The following is a 16,662-nucleotide window of genomic DNA, read 5'->3' as shown; positions in this document are numbered from 1 at the left end:
CTTGAAAATTCTGACTTAACCTGGAACGTAGCATGATTTCACCCAGCAACAGCCAGCAACCTCCAACACCCAACTGGGGAAGACACATTCTTCCCTAGCATTTCGAGGTTGCCAGGGGATTACCGACTGGTCTTTAGGTCTGTGTGACTGAGACCTAAATTACAAAATGGTGTTTTATATCAGGGTTTCTGTTTGGGTGTAGCCAACGACAAATGAGTTGTAGGACGTCACTGTAGGCCTGAGTGTTAGGACTAGCTTGTTCTTGTCTTTATGCTAGAAAATAAATGGCTTCTAGATCCAGATGCACACTGGCATCAACCTTTGGATGATAAACTAGGCCTTCAAGAATATTACTAAAACAAGATAACCTTGGACCGAAAAAAATATGGATAACAGGCTGCCAAGTACATTTGCTTGACTGAATTGCTGCTAATACAGCAGGGAGATGAATAACATTGAGGTGCACTAAAGCGGACAGTGTAATAACAGTAATCACTTTGTGGGGTTCAATTACAGCAGTAAAACAAAGGTCACTGACATCTCTTTTCAGGACGTCTCATGGATATTAGGAAGTATTTACTGATGGTAGATAATTTAGTGAGATAACCCTGAAGGACTGTAGCTGGTGGCTGTGCAGGGACATCCAGAGGTATTTTGTATGTGTGCGAGCGCATGAGCTTTGACTTGGCAGGAGACACTGGACAGGTGGATGCTCAGCCAGCCAAAGTCCCATTACTTGCTCAGGGGGCAGCAAGTGTGTATGTCCCTGAGTGTGTGTGTGCGTGCATGCATGTGGTAATTACTTTTTCTCTCTATGTGTATCTGTTTGTGTGTGTGTGTGTGCAGACAGGGTGATTAGAGATGGGTGGTGGGTGGAGGGCTTGTCAGAAGTTATCTTCCCATCTCATCTCATCATAGGCAGTCTGGCGGATTCCCTCGATGGCTCAACAGCCCGACGCCGCAGTGCTGCTGTCAATCGGGCCGTCAACGCCTGCAGAAATCGATGCCAATCTCCCTCGGTTTCTATTTTTAACCGAGGCTTAGCACCCAGGCCTTTGATAAGGATGCTGCCTTCTTTTGGCTCTCCTCCTCACCTCGGATGAGCAGCCCCACTTCCGACCTCGTTCTCGCCCCCCGCTGATGAGGGGTGATAAGAAACAGACAAGATAGAGCGAAATGCACACACCGACCTGACACTCTGAAAGAGCCTTTCATGATGGAGAAAATGATTATTGTTAGCCCAGGTATTGATAATCAGGCTGTAATAATGCAATGTGTGGGAGAGGCATGATTGCATTTAAATTGTTACCTTTATCAACTAAAGTTAGCCACAGGTAGTACCGCTGCTACTGATGGATCTGCTACAACCTTAAAGAAAAAAACCTTTTCATCTTTTATTGGAAAATATACAGGACAGGAAAGAAACCTGATTAAAATTATACCTCATACATAGATGAATCAGCCTAAGTGCAACAATAAAGAGCATAAATTAAATTTAAATTAAAGAGCTCCAGATTTTTTGATGAAGTGGTATTAGACATGTTTTAACTGTCTCAGAAAAAGGAAAGCTTAACATTTGCATTCATGGGTCTCTAGGCAGAATCCATCTGTTGATATGGATAATGTAATATGATGGAAAGCTCCAGAACACACTGAATGGATCTTGAAAGGAGCCAGCTTTGGTAAATGTACTGTAACAGTGTATTTTGAATATGCTGTCTCTTTATTGAGGAATTTGGTGATGCATTATGTTACATGAGTTCAGACTTCCTTGAGTTTTCAGGATCACGTCTTTGCTATTTGACGATGATGCTGTCCTCCTGGCTTTAAGTCGTACTTCCAGCTTTCACTGAGGCGTTTGGATCAGAGTGCAAAGCAGTGAGGATGTGAATTAGCACCTCCATGTCTGAAGCCACAATTCTCACCCGAAAAAGGGTGGAGTGCCCACTCTGGGTGCTTGACAGAAGAGGTGAAAAGAGAGCTGAGTGTAAAAGGGGAAAACTATTGATTTACCGGTCAATCAATGTTCCTACACTCACCTGCGCTCAAAGGCTGTTAGTATAGTGATGGAAAAAAATGTTGCGATTACACGAGATACATGGAACCTTCAGAGCTTCCTCTGATAAGTGTCGGGGCCCAGCCTTTTTTGCTAACTGTGAGGATCATTAAAAAAAAGCCAGTTATCACTGACTTGGATACCTCGTGGGGAGTTGCTTCAGGCATATCTTACTTGGTTTGACACCCCAGGGCAGAACCTGGACATGCTTGGGAGACTATGTCTCCTGGCTGGCATGGATGGCAGTTGGTGGTTGGTGGTTGTTTACATATGTATTCAGAGAAATGACAAATAAAATGGAAGTTGTTTGTTCCAGGGTAACCATAACCTCATCCACTGATTTTAGGAAAGATTGCCCGATAGGCACAACAGGCAACTGTCTCAGGGTCTCAGACTTTATACAATAACACTCAGTGGAACTGTCTTGGAGAAGTGACCTAATTTTAATATTAATATTTTAAGTAAATGCCCTTACACAATGCTTGGATTGCCTGTAATCCAGTATGAGAGGTCAGGCGCTGCTAAATTAATGTAGCTGCTATCAGTATACTCTGTATTCAGTTGGAACTGGAGGCTTAAGGAGGACATTTTTGACCTCCAACAATATTATGTTTTGTTTATAACCTTTATTATATATAAACATTTTACTGTCTTTAATGCTTGATTCTGTTTCTTATGCTCCCAGTGGTGGATGTCAGCCAGCTGAGGTTGCTCCTTATGCACAAATGACCCACATCTATTCACTTCTTGCACTGCTGATATTGCTGTCTTTCACACGCTACTGTTAGTTCATTTTTCATTTTTTCTTTCATTTCAAGTAATCTCATTCCAGAGAGCAAACACATTTAGTTTAATCTTGGCTTCTTTTGGCACTCACAGCTTGGTTATGGTACTGGCAAATGTTTTGTGGGCCAGATGATGTCCAAATGTCACCACACCTGACATCTGGCCCATATAAGGTGGAACTGTGGCTGAGTCGAGGCAGCCAGACTCTCCCCGGGTTGCCGCCATCAGTCAAAGCCAAATGCTGTCAATAGAAAACTGCACATGTGGACTACACGCTGTATGGGCCAGATGCTTGGGGTTTCTGTCTTTGAGCCAGTTTGCAACAAATCTGATGTAAACTTATATAATATTGAACTGTTTGCCATAAATATGCACCATTAATTATTATACAACCATCACGTCTCGTGCTTTTGAATGGTCATAGTAGGAGAGGCACAACAGGTTTTTGTATCCCAGGCGTCCACTACCTCTATTAAAAAAGGAAGAACCCTGCTTTATTCCTCTGTGAAGTTTAAGCGACTTGTGGAATCTATGCCAACAAGGACCGAGGATGTGGAGGTGTTTAATGCTGAGTATTTTCCCCCTTTACTACACTATATATCTATATATACACTGGAGTAGCATACCCTAGTGTCAGCAACTCAAAACTCTTATTAAGAACAGAACAAGACAGAATGTACCACCTGTCTACTGTTTCTCCTCCTCCTACACTGCTCAAACTTGTGTTGTGTGTGTTTTGTAGCCGGCTGGGGATCTCCTCCCCTCTGTGGACTTGGAGGTACTTTGTCACAGCTCATTGTAGGAACTCCTGGAAAATTAATTCCCCCCTCAAGAGTTAGACTTCAGATGTTGCACATTAATAATCACTATTGCCTCGCAAGAGTCTACGTCGACAGCAATCATGTGCTGACAAGAGGGAAGTTGTGCTGGGAGTTGTTGGAAATGTATCACAGATTAATCGTATCTGGCACAATGGTAATGCTGAGGAATGAAAAGTGTTTGCGGTTTTTAAATCAATATCTCGCATTAATTCAGAGGACTGGTTTCAGAAGCGGAGGATGTTGTTGCTTTGATGATATCTAGAGTTTCTGTACACTTCATCTTACTAATTTGGCCATAACTTATGATTATGTTGAGATCCCTTTCATGGTTTTAATTAGAACAAAAATACAACATGCACCTAATTAGTGCAAGTTGTGTTAGATGTTTTAAAAGCCTCCTTCTTTTTGATGCAAAAACAGCAGCAGCAGTGTGTAGGCAAGGCAGCTTGCTGGTTCAACAGAGCCTTATGTAACTGAGAGGTCACAGGTTTGACCCTCGCCACAACAAGTGTGCGCTAACAGCTGTGCGCTTTTGCATTGTGCCCTTGAGCAAAGTAACCTCGCCTCTCCTGAAGTCATGTTAAAAAAGAATTATCGAAATGCAATAAACAACGTTGTGTTTTAAATGTAAAACAGGAACGAATAGAATTTAAAGCTTCAGTTATTTTCTTTTTGTAGAAAATCTGTTGTAGAATTTCTTTTTGTGCGTGCCCCATTTTGCTCTGAAGTTGTTGGCAAAACTCTATTCAAACATTTTCCCTCTAATTGGGTGTTTTTGTGGATGCAGGATTAATCAGCCGCGGGGTATTTAATGTTGTTTGGGCAGCTGAGAGGTAATACAGCCAAGCCATTAACATATCATTAAAGAGTCCTAAGCACTGTAATTGCAGCCAGAACGCTGACGCTACACTCTCATTAAGTGGACTCTAAGAGGAGACGTCTCGTTGTGATGGGTTTTAGTGAGATGTTGGGGAAAAAATCTGTGTAACTCAGCATGCTGCTGTCACAATGAGAAGTCCAGTGAGCAAAGATTGTTTCCAAAATGGCATGCAGGCTGATGAAAGGCACCCAACTTTCATCAATCGGCTGCTACAAACAGGTTTTTAGCCATTTTAGCCGCATGACTCCATGTATTGCAATGCTGGTCCTCTGGTCAGTCCATCACTTGAGTCCAGGTGGAAACACTGCACAAAACTGTCAGTGTTTCAAACAAGATGAAACCCACTGACTGATAACTCACTAGCTGAAATGAAAACACATCAAATTACCATAAAACCAAGTAGAATAGTCAAAGGACTACATAGAGAAGGCGTGGTAGCCAAGTCGGTGATCTACTCCATCCTGACGAAAAAGAACAAATATTTCGTGTTCATGGACACAATTTGCAGATTTTTTTTTTATGTCAGTGAATTAGAAAGTGATCTATCTCAAAAGGAAGTTTAGGCTATTTCGTGTGTAGAGAAAATGGAACGGTGTGACCAAGGCAACCAAGAAACAAAGCTTTAAAAGATGTGCCAACCATAAGCACAAACATCTGGCATGAAAAGTGTTATTATACACCATTATACCGTCACCATTTGACCATACCTTACTTCTTTTGTCTTTCATGTGTATGGACATGAATTGGTATATACGAGAGCTGAAAGAACAACAACTTATGTTCAGGGACATGAAACAATGTGCTAAGGAACGTGAAAAGCAAGATGGTAGATTTCACCACAGTTTTGTAAACTAATCATTTCAGTCTGCACTAAACTATGTACTATTTTTATGTACATGCACAATATCTCATTAAGAAATGTAGGAGAATTTATAACCTTAACTAAGTACCAAATTTCCAATTTATAAACAGAGCAATCCTTACCTTTGAAAATATTCTCTTGCTGTTTTCTCCTGTCCTTTCTTTGCTCTTTCTTACATCTTCCTCCATCTCTGAGTGCATTTATCATGACTTAATCATTTTTTAATCCCTGGATTTACAGCATCTGTGTCTTGGTCACTGGGTCTTGGTTCCAGGGTTTTGAGTTGTGTGGTTGCTTGAATCATTTTAGTTTCGAGTATATAACTTATACCAGCATTTCCTGGTTGGTTTCTTATATATTTATTTTTTGAGGTTTTAGTTTTAGATCTAGTTCTGTTCATGATTGTCTGGGTCATAACTAATTCTTTGAGTTCCTGTGTAATCCTGCCTCCCTCATGTTTCTGTGTCTTGTGTAGTCTCCGCTCTGTCTTGTTACTTTTAATTTGGGTAATCTTTTGTCTCTTGTGTTTAGTTAATTCCTTTTGAGACATTATGTTAGCTGTGTTTCCACCTGTTTGCCATTTCTATTGATATCTGCTGTGTGTTTATATTATCAGAGTTTCCTTCTTTTCATTGTCGCATCATCTTCCATGAACGTGTTACAGCAATGTGAAAGACAAAAGAACGTATTGAGGGTATAAGTGGGCTGTGGGATGACATTATTTTCTTAATGCTGGTCAACTATCTCCATGCCTTCAACTGAAGTCACATTAAATGCCTACCTAATGGCTACAGCAGAGGAAAAATTAACTCTTTGCAGTATCATGTATTAAACTGTCTATTAGATTTGATTACACATTAAGTGATGTGCCGGAATGCTATTCTGGATCATTTCAGTCCGCTTTAACCCATGCTCACAGCAAAATGAGCAAATAGTAGCTATATTTGTCGGTGTGATTGCACCTAAAACTATGGCACTATGTGATATAAGTATATAAAATTGAGCAGTAGATGACTTTGTATCTGTAAAGGGATGCAAACGTTTTTATTTAGAAGGCTCATTATATTCATGGATACCTCCTTGTAACACCATTACTACCATTAGTCTTGAAAGAATCATTTCTACTATGTTGGGGTTTTTTGCTCGTGTGGCTGTCACACTTTGAAAACTGTGGATACCTGCAGAGAGTGACAGACAGTGCAACACTTGCTCTTTTTATGAAACTCTTAAAAATCTGCTGATTGTGAGTCTCTTCAGAACTCCTCCCTCACTGAGTCCACCTGCTAAACCCAATGAGCTCATGACAGGATGTGTCAGTGAACATGAGGAGACATGTCGCTTGAGGATTTAAAGCCAATTAAACAAAAAGATTATGCAAAAGTTTATTAATTAAAAAAAATCTGATGGGTTTTATTCATAAGTCATTTTCTTCTCAGATCTAAACGTTATGACAAAATGTCATATTTTGCCCCTGTGCATAAAACTGGGAGATTCTAAAAACTTGTTCGATAATGTTGACTCATCCTCAGTATCTATACTTTGCAGGACTCATCTGTGTCAATATTTGACAGACTTTCTGCTTTAATTACAGATTCCCTTTTGTGCACTCTCCCAAATTTCAGGGATTATCCAATTACTGCTTGCGTGCCGACAAACAAGGGGGCCTCTTTGCCTTTCACTAATTGGAATGAGGAGTGGTGCCAGTGCTCAAAGGAGAGGCCTATCACTGAGAATTATTGAATAGTGAAGGAGTAAAAGGGGGGAAAAAAAAGAAGGATGTGTGGTCCGCCTTGGGCTGCTTGTGGATTTCCTCTGATTTCATCAGAAAAAAGATGGCTGAGGCGATTCCCCCAGACAACAGCCAGCTGGTGTGTGTAGGCGAGCTTTGCAGCCCAAAATCTCTGAGAAAAGAAAATGAAAGAATCACGCTGTGCCTCTGCAATTCATCCTCTGCATCAGAGTTACCCCTAAACAATCTTTCAGCTTGCCTGCTGTTAGACAACTTTGTGATAACATGGTGCAGCAAGAATGACATCTTTATTTTTTAATGCGGTTCCGGTGTTATACATATATATATGGCAATTTTGTGCCTTAAAGCAGCTTTAACATACACTGTTAAACAACACAAGCAATTATGGCAGTAATAGGCTGATTAAATGGCACTTACTGGCTCTTTATTAAGCATTTCCATACCTCATATCTATCATTAAACCAATTATTGAAGCATATGTACAGTTAAATGTGCTACTAATGTGCTCCTGATTACTACAGCTCATTGTTGGGCAATTGTGGACTTAAAGTAGTCTTGAGTCAAGCTTTTAGCGAATCCAGGAAGAAATTAGGAGTTAAATCATCCCATCTTAATAGAAAAGAGCTCTCCAGAAGCTTGCCACACGAAGGCTCTAATGTGTGTTTGTGTGTAGATTTGGGCTGAGATTGTGCACAATTTGCAAAACAACACGGGAAAAACAAAAAGAGCACGACAGACAAATGAAACGAGAGATATGCGGCAGGTTGAACTGGAAGGATTCATAATTTATTGAGCAGCACTGAGGTTACAACAGGGAACAAATGAAGCACAGAACACAAAAGAGCATTATTTATTACAGGAAAATCAAAGTGTAGCCTGAGGGGGGTGTTGATAAAGTAGAACAACACTCGTACATAACACCTACTGTACACAAACGCACTATATTATTGCAGCTGTCAGATGAAAACCCCATTATGCTGTTGTGGATGATTTTCATGTTTTTACCTGAACCTGGGGATTATGTGACCTTGTATAGGACATATGAAAGCGTTTGCATAATTTAAAGTAAAATGCACGGCTGTCACAATGAAAATGAGGCTGTGCCGTCTCATTTCTCTGATCATTTTGACATTTTTGGAAAGCTGGGGTCTGCACGGCAGTGCAGTCATAACTGAGCATTGCAGGAAAAGACATACACACCCTTAGGCGAAACAAAGAATGGCAGCAATCTATTCAAACACAACTTCCCCTGCATGTGCCAGTGGTGTTTTAAATAATGCAGACTCTTTCCCATAGATGCCAGGATGGTTGATTCCCACCTTTACATTCCCATGGCCCCCCGCTGGTCTAGGATCAAATCCTCTCTCAGTCTCCCCTGCTCTACTATTCTCTCAAGCCTCCTCATGTCTCTGTAAAGTAAGAGAAAAAGCCAATGTAGGAGTGGGAACCTGAAAAATAAATTAAACTGATAATGCAAGCAAAAGAAACTTCCCAACCCACCCACTGAATATTAGATCACAACAACGTACAGTCTTAAATAAATCATTAAACCTCTGCAGACCTCCTCTATTACAATTTCATCTTGAATAATTATCTGCCCCTTTATTGGTGCTGGAGTAATGTCACACAGTTGCAAGCGTCTGCCAAAATCTTTTAATATCGTGGGATTAATAATTCATTATTTTTTTGGGTTCTCAGCAACAACCCATTTGGGTTTTATTCGGATTCTGTCCAGGGGGAGACTGAACAAGAACAGCTCATTGCACAGCAAATACAAACAGAAGGTTGACATTTAAACCCAAGCCCCCACAGCACCCTGCTGGACCCAGCAGCAGGATAATTTGAATTTCTTGCTTAATTGGTTGACACTGAGTTCAGCTCAGGCAGAAAGTTACCGCTGATAAATGCCATTATTAGCCATTTTGAGCTGGTGAAAATTTGGACCTAATTTGTGAGCAGACAAGGGGTTCACACTGAGCTGAGTCACTGTTTTCATGCTGGTGCTTAAGAGTTTAAAGGGGTTCGTTTTAAAAAAATACACCCTCACAAAGAGAGGTGGGCTCTGATACAATGTATCAGAATGTGTTTGTTCGTGGTAAAAACTCCTTATCAAGTTTTCAACCATGCTACCTATGTCAAACTACAGATGGTGATGTCATTGAGTCCAGGCTTGAGTTTCATTCATGGTTTATGGTTCTCAGATTGAGAATCCTAACATTGGGAGTCTTATTACTTCTCCTCCGGTGCCGTAAATTACTTAACTTTTATGGTTTTAAGAAATATGCTTTAACTTCTACATGATGGATGACGGGGAATTTTGGTGTAGACGTTTGAGACCCCCTCGAGCTAAGCTGTAATTACTTTGGTGATCCTCTGATTTCTCATTTAGCTCTATTACTTAGTCAAGATCAAACTTTTTTTTTAAAATACTTTGGCTCATGAGCTTCAAAACGAATGACATTCTCATCTCAGTACCATTTACCTGTTAATTACCAAATGTCAGGACGAGCTAAAATAAAGATGAACCAACTAAGAAAATGTTTTTTTTGATCAAAGGGAAATGGATTTATTAAAAATAAAAGAAACATACAAAAAAGAGCAATTGTTTTACCCATAATTGCCAATAATTTTAAAAGAGACAACTGCTATAAATGTTTACCTTTCTAAAGTCTAAGTCTGTCGCAACCTTCTGCAGATAACCCAAACCCTTAGTCACAACTAACTGTTACACAAGCGGAAAATCCTTCTAAGGACATATAAAAGGATTTAAAACATCGTTCCAAAGAGGAAAAATAACAGCAAGTTATTTTCAAACCTTATGGCCTTGCTTCATTAGATTACATTATTTTAAAAAGGTGTTTTACTTGAGTTTTAAAGTAACCTACAAATCTATAGTCAAAAGTTCTTTATTAATCTAAGAAGAAGAAAAGAAATGTAGAAAAATGTGTTTGATTGTGGAAGGTATATGTAGAATTAATCAAAAGTATTTTCATTTAACTCAAGTTTAACCTAGAGGATTAAATAATATAAAACTTTAAAAGTTGGGATTATAGTAAATATAATAAATGTAATATTCCTATCCATTTTAATTATATATAAGGCACCTTCATGACCGATGAGGGGGTTACAGCCCACACAGACTTATGCAGTTTTTATTAGCACAGTAATAATATCATTTAACTTAAAAAATAATGTTTTTTCTTGTTTCCTTTGCTTTGTTAGGTTTGGTTTTGGGTATTTTTTGTGGATTTAAAAGTTATTTCACTTACATCAATAAAAATCACTATAACAACTTTAAAAGTTCTTTGCCAAAGTACAACTTCACAGCCTCACATCTTACTTGGATGACAAACTATTTTAAACTGAAGCCTTTTTCAATTAGTAGTTAAATTAATTTACGTGTATATAGCGCCAACTCACACCTTCCTCTCATGGCACTTTATACCATTACGTAAAATGCAAATCATGTTAGACCTGATGTAAAACATTTAAATACAGCAGCCTGTAACAGGTTTTCGTGTACAGCATTTATTTGCATTCAAAGGAGAAAACAGACTACGTCGCGTACGTTACCAAAGAATATTGATGACCTACCTCTGCACATTGTTTCACTTATTTTTCCATCCTCATCTCTATTTCGAGAACTCGGCACAATGACCCCGGGGCAGAGGAATGCAGGAATGAGTTTGAAATTCAGGGCACATGCCAGCGTGCAGGTGGGAAAAGTAGGTCTGTTCACAACCAAAGATTGACTCGTCAGCCCTTACTTGCTGAGCATTCTGCTTAATTGTTTGCAATTAGCTGTTTAATTTTCGATTTTTCCCCCACTAAAACTTTTATCCAGAGTGGTAAACACTCTCGGCAGGGATCACCCTTGTTCTATTTATAATGTGTGTGTACATTCTTGATAATAGGCAGGACATTGATGTGAACATGGCAGCTGTCATATCCACAGGAAGCTCGCTGCATGTGTTGGCCAGCGTGTTGAGCACTCGCCGCGTGTTTAGTGGCTTCTACTCCTACATGAACCCATCTACCATCACGTAGGAATAAAAAGCCATAAGACACAACAGCAATCTCACAGGAGGAAGGAGAGAGAAGGAAGGAAGGAGGGAAGCGTATTAAAAAGGAACTTCACGTAGCCAAAAAAGGAGATAGGTTGTTCTCTCAGCTGGAAGGATGAGGAAAAGGAGGAAAAGTGATTCACAAGTGGGTAAAACACAGGGAGGGTGGGCGAGGAGAAAGTTAATTTTGCAAAGGGATGATACAAGGAAAGCAACAAGGAGTCATTTAGAAGGCAGAGGTAATCCACAGTTGATAGGTATTCAGAAGGCCATGCTCTCTGTTTGTCTTTCTTTCTGTTTGATTATGTGCTTCTGTGTGCAGCAGATGACTATGTACTGCAGGCATTACTAGATTCAGAAATTCCTCTGTGTGTAAACTATATTTGATATGCTGGAAGCTGCTCTGATGAACCTAACCAAACTCCATCTGCTCTGCTTCCAAATACACACATTTTTCTCCAGGCAGCCGCACATGGTTTAATGTGTATTTCAAATGAAAGCCCGTGTTTCTTTAGATGTTTCACAAATAGATATCTGCTTTTTAAAACTAGACATGCTCCTATTAATATCCACTTCACAGTCTCTGTTCGCAGCCCTCTTGCAGTAGAGAACCACTCACCCTTGGTTGCAAAAAGGGTTACAGTACGAGTGTATGCATGCACAAGTCAGACAGATAAATATGTATGACTCCACGGCGGTAGGTTTCCTGCTTTGTATGCTAATGATCTTATTCAAGTTTAATAATGCAACGTAGGTGCACTGAGGGTAGGGTGGTGGAGGAGGGCGGACGAACTGAGGAAGGACCTCGTGGATGATCCGCGAGGAGCGAGAAAACTGATTACATTTTTTCTTAATAATCCGTAGAAAGACTTTGGCTTTCTATGGAAACCACAAAGACTGCATTTGATAATCGAGACTACAATGTATGTGATTTGACATTTTTTTAATGGCCAGTAATGGTGCTGTTCAAATTAGTAAAGTAAAAAATTCAATTCACTGCAAGGATTCATATGCAGGCTTCTATATGCTGGTTAGATGTTTTGCAACCAAAGGAATCAAAGTGAAGATTCTATAGACTGTATATAAAAGATGGATGTGACTACTGTGACACTGCCCGTTTATTTATGATATCCCATTTGGAAATCTTGAGGCGAGCATTTTGTTCGGCAGGGCTGGGATATTTCAGTAGGTAGAGCGGTGGCCCCATGATCGGAAGGTCAGGGGTTCGAATCCACTGAACGGCTACCCTGAGGTGCCCCTGAGCAAGGTACCATCCCTACACACTGCTCCCCGGGTGCTAGATTGGTGGCTGCTCACTGCTTCACTGAGTGAATGGGTTAAATGCAGAGATGAATTTCGCCCAAGGGGGATCAATAAAATATACATTCTTACTATCTTGGCTCTTTGAAACCAAAAGTTGAACTTAAAAACTTACCTTGCTTTACTTGATGTCGGTTTTACTTTGAACCAGAATTTACAAAGTGAACGTCATGCTGAATTAAATAAGTCTTGAAGTTAGGGTTAGAGGCTATTAAGCCACCAGGAAAACATTTTCTGAGGTCATAGAGCTGGTGACAAGTAGGCTCATTTGCCTATGAGTTTTTTTTTTTATCTTTTTAATCTTTTTATACAGTCTTTGACTAAAAGAGTGTTATCCAGGTATTTCAAGCTAAAATCTATTATTTATTTAATGTATTTGAAGGTGAACTGACTGTATTTCTTTTGTTCTAATTTATATTTTTACTTCATTACATTTCACGTCATTCCCTTATCATTTAAAATATGGTGTTTCATCAAATTACTCCACTTTAAAAACTTTCTCATGCCAACCAGCAAAAACACTAAAACGCATCACTCACGTAACATGAAGTTGTTAATAGTTTCATAGGTATATTACAGGTTTATTTGGTTAATATTCTTTTATCTTCTTTCATCTTTCATTGCAGTCTTGCAGCAGATGACAGCGATGGAAAAGATTTTCATTAGTAAAACAAAGGGAAATATGACGAGCGTCTGTGTTGGTGTACGTGTGTGGAACCATATGCGATTCCCTGCGTCTTTCATCTACACTCAGATGAAGGTAGACGTCAGTGCTCATTCGCAGGTCTCTGCATGAAATCCTGAAGGACCCTGGCACAGAAACAGAAGAGAAAGAAGAAGAGTGGAGATGAGAGGTGCGCTCAAACAAGAACTCATCCTGAATAGTGAAATCCTTATTAATGCACTGCAGCTGTTTGGTCTTTTAATAAGTCAATTGTAAGGTTTTAATTATTAAATTAGAGATCATTATGAGTAGCTGCAATGAAAAATGTGCACCCTGGAAGAAGTTTTATGAGTTGTGTGTGTGTGCTTTCAGCTGCCAGTCTGAAAAAGCTGTAAATCTTTAAAAAGTGCTTCTTCCTGGGAAAGAGCTAAAACTGTGATTTTACAGACCCACTGACACAAACAAGCATTAACCACAAACCAATTATGCCAAGTAGGAACCTCTTGGTGATGACTTGTGCAGTTTACAGTGCCTAATGAAAAGTTAATAGCAAGCACACACACGTCGACGTTTCTGCACCTGCTAACACCTCCACTGAGGTAAAAAGTGGGAGATTTCAACAAGGCAGCCATAAAGCGCGTCGATAAAACTTTATGTTTGCTCAAAAGTTTAGAGCGCCTATATGTTTTGTTCATACATGTCTGTGAGGACTGACCATCCTGATGGCCAAAAATAAACGGTTTACTTTTAATTTATCATCTAAACGGCGAGGAGAATTGTTTAGGATAACTCTTCACACAATGAGCTGTGACATCTTCATTGAAAAATGATTGATTGGTCTGCCAGGGAGAGGAGCTGTTTGAGAGACAGATCAGTCAAACAGTCAAGCTGTAAAAGCCCAATAATATGATGAATGGTCTATTTACCCAACAGATGAGGGGAGACTTGCATAAAGATTAAACGTGTGGTTTTTGAACGTGTCCTGGTCACAGAATAGATAGAAATTTGAATAATATGTCTGTGTTCTCTGTCAGGGAGCAAGTTGGAAATAAATTTAAGTTGCGAGTGATTTTCAGCTTTGAATAATGCAGCTTGGCTCATTCATCACTTCGGATTGTCTTGCAGCAAGAGAAAAATGGATTTATCGATTATGATGCATGCATTTCACACCTGTGTGGAGTTCCACCTGCGCAAATCCCACAAACTCGATCCGCTGAGGATCTGAAAGTTGACGGAAAAAGTGTGGTTCTCTCTGATTAATTTCCCCTTCCTATTTCCCCCGTGCACAAAGAAAGTTTCAGCCACATTATCATTACGGCATAACCATTATTAGTCGTAACATTATTCTCCTTCACTGGAGGCCACTGCGTCTATATGCTCGTGTATCATAAATGGACCATTTAACATGCACAAACTGTATCTAAAGCCGAGCCACTAATCACTTAACTAAACAATGTCTCTGAGGATCGGGAGCAAGTGTTGATAGAGTGACCCAATTTTTTATACGTGGCATTTATAATTGATGTGCAATAGATGTACCAGCCTCAGATCTGATAAGGGCTTGGCTCTGATGGATCTCCAGATAGGCTTTCGTGGGGGGAACAGATGTAGAGTCGTGCATCAGAGAGGGATGAGGGTTGCCTGTGATCGTTTCCACCCTGCAGCGAACAAAATAGCCCTCATATATCCCTGTAATCTGCATTAGCGCCGGAGCACAAGCCAGGAGACGGCACAGAGGGGGATGAGTAATGGGGCTACCGCTGATTTGGCAGGGCTATATTACACCTCAAAACTGAGGCATGCCCAACTGGCAAGAATATGAAATGAGGATGTCATAAATGAACACCATCCCCTCGAACATGATATTCTTCAATCCATATTGTATGCTTTTAGTAGGCAACAGGCAGGTATTGACTTTTTTTGGTGAAATCTACCAGACTTTGAGTGTTTTTATTTTATTTTACTGCCTTATTTCTATTGATTGGCATGTTTCATCATGTATTCTGTTTCTGTCCAGAAACCAGTAGGTTGTGAGATGACTAATGACCTCACAATGCTTTGGCAACTTCTGCCGGTATGAAAATTGCAAAACTTGAGCCACAAGTAACGCTCTAACTGGCGAGGGTATGAGCACGAGCCCGGAGCCAGAGGAAGAAATGAATGTTTCTGTCCAGCAGCCACAGTGGAGTGTACATGGTGAAAAAAAAAAAAATCATCCAAAATAGTGTATTGCACTCCACACCCAGAGGGGGAAGGCAATTAGTTACATCTACTTTGTGTCTCTCGTTTTACTGCTTATTCTGAAGCAGCCTTTAGAGAAGAGAATTAAGCAGTGAAGTTATTTCCAACTGAATATTTTTAATCATGGGAGTAAATTTTGCAAGACAAGAAAGCCTAGCTGTAGCCCAAATAGCAGAAATCTTTTCATCGCATCTCAAACAGAGCTAAAACCTAACAAGTGGGGATATAAAATGAGAGCATAACAAACACCATCCCCAACACGGCGCCTGGCATTAAAGCCTTGTAATGGCTTGTAACAGGATATGCTCACTTGGTATCTGAAATTAAAGCGTAGATATTACATCCCTTGAGGCCAATCAAGTAATTCTGTGTATATTCTGCTGGGACGCTAATGCACTACAAACTGTTTGTTTGTGGGCTCAGTCTTAGTTGGTTCTCTGTGAATGAATTTAGTTTAATTTCCTCTCATAATTTATGCTTTCTTGCATTGATAAAGTCTGGTGCATTCCTTTTTCTATTTACAATTAAAATATCTCATAAGCAAAACACACAGCTCAAGGAAAAGAGCTCAGCATCTACAGTCTGCTAATGTTGTTATTTTTGCTCCACTTTGAACAGAAATTTGATTAGCAGGAGGAGACAGATAGCGCGCCGCAACATGACAAATGATGCGAAAACTTTACTTCTTCATCAGATAAAGCCGAATCATTTAATCAACACTGGTGCAGGGAAACATCAGCATATGGTGGTATTAAATTTACATCTTGGAGTGATGTGCAGCCGCCACACATCAACCCATCAGCCTCTACAGGATATGTACGCAAGCTTCTGCTGCATGGCTTTTCATTATGTGAACGACAAAGCAGCAAAAAAAACTCAGAAAAAACGGAATCTGTGAAAAGATGAGAATAAGATGAAAAATGCAAGCAATAAGAGCTAAAGTTGTCCCTGAGATAATGAGCGATTGTGTTCGTTTAATCCTTTCTTGCGCCTTTTATGTTTTGTGACGACGACTTTCATTAGAGAGCTTGCTTTCACAACAGGCGAGCCTTTTTCGGCTTTATATAAACCAACTAAAGGTCCAGATCAGGTCATTAGGAGAGCAGGACTTTCATTAGATTATCGTTAAAGTGTGCATGTGTGAAATTCCTTCGTTAGTGACCTTTATACTCCAGCTAATAGCCTCTAAGTTTCTGCTGGTGCTGTTTTTTTCCACTG

General features: G+C 39.9%; 1 long non-coding RNA gene across 1 annotated transcript in view; it reads right to left on the bottom strand.

The window, feature by feature from the left end:
* Window positions 1-6,732: 6,732 nt before the first annotated feature.
* The window catches only part of LOC116309802, a 51,344-nt gene continuing 41,414 nt past the window's right edge, over window positions 6,733-16,662 (bottom strand). Inside the window, exons 3-4 of the long non-coding RNA XR_004198659.2 lie at window positions 8,475-13,349; window positions 6,733-7,306 (exon numbers count right to left, since the gene is read on the bottom strand). This is a non-coding gene — a long non-coding RNA (uncharacterized LOC116309802). The remainder of the gene's footprint in view (window positions 7,307-8,474; window positions 13,350-16,662) is intronic.

Source organism: Oreochromis aureus, linkage group 17 (assembly GCF_013358895.1).
Source record: "Oreochromis aureus strain Israel breed Guangdong linkage group 17, ZZ_aureus, whole genome shotgun sequence".
Taxonomy (NCBI): Eukaryota; Metazoa; Chordata; class Actinopteri; order Cichliformes; family Cichlidae; genus Oreochromis; species Oreochromis aureus.
This window is presented reverse-complemented; position numbering and strand designations above follow the sequence as displayed.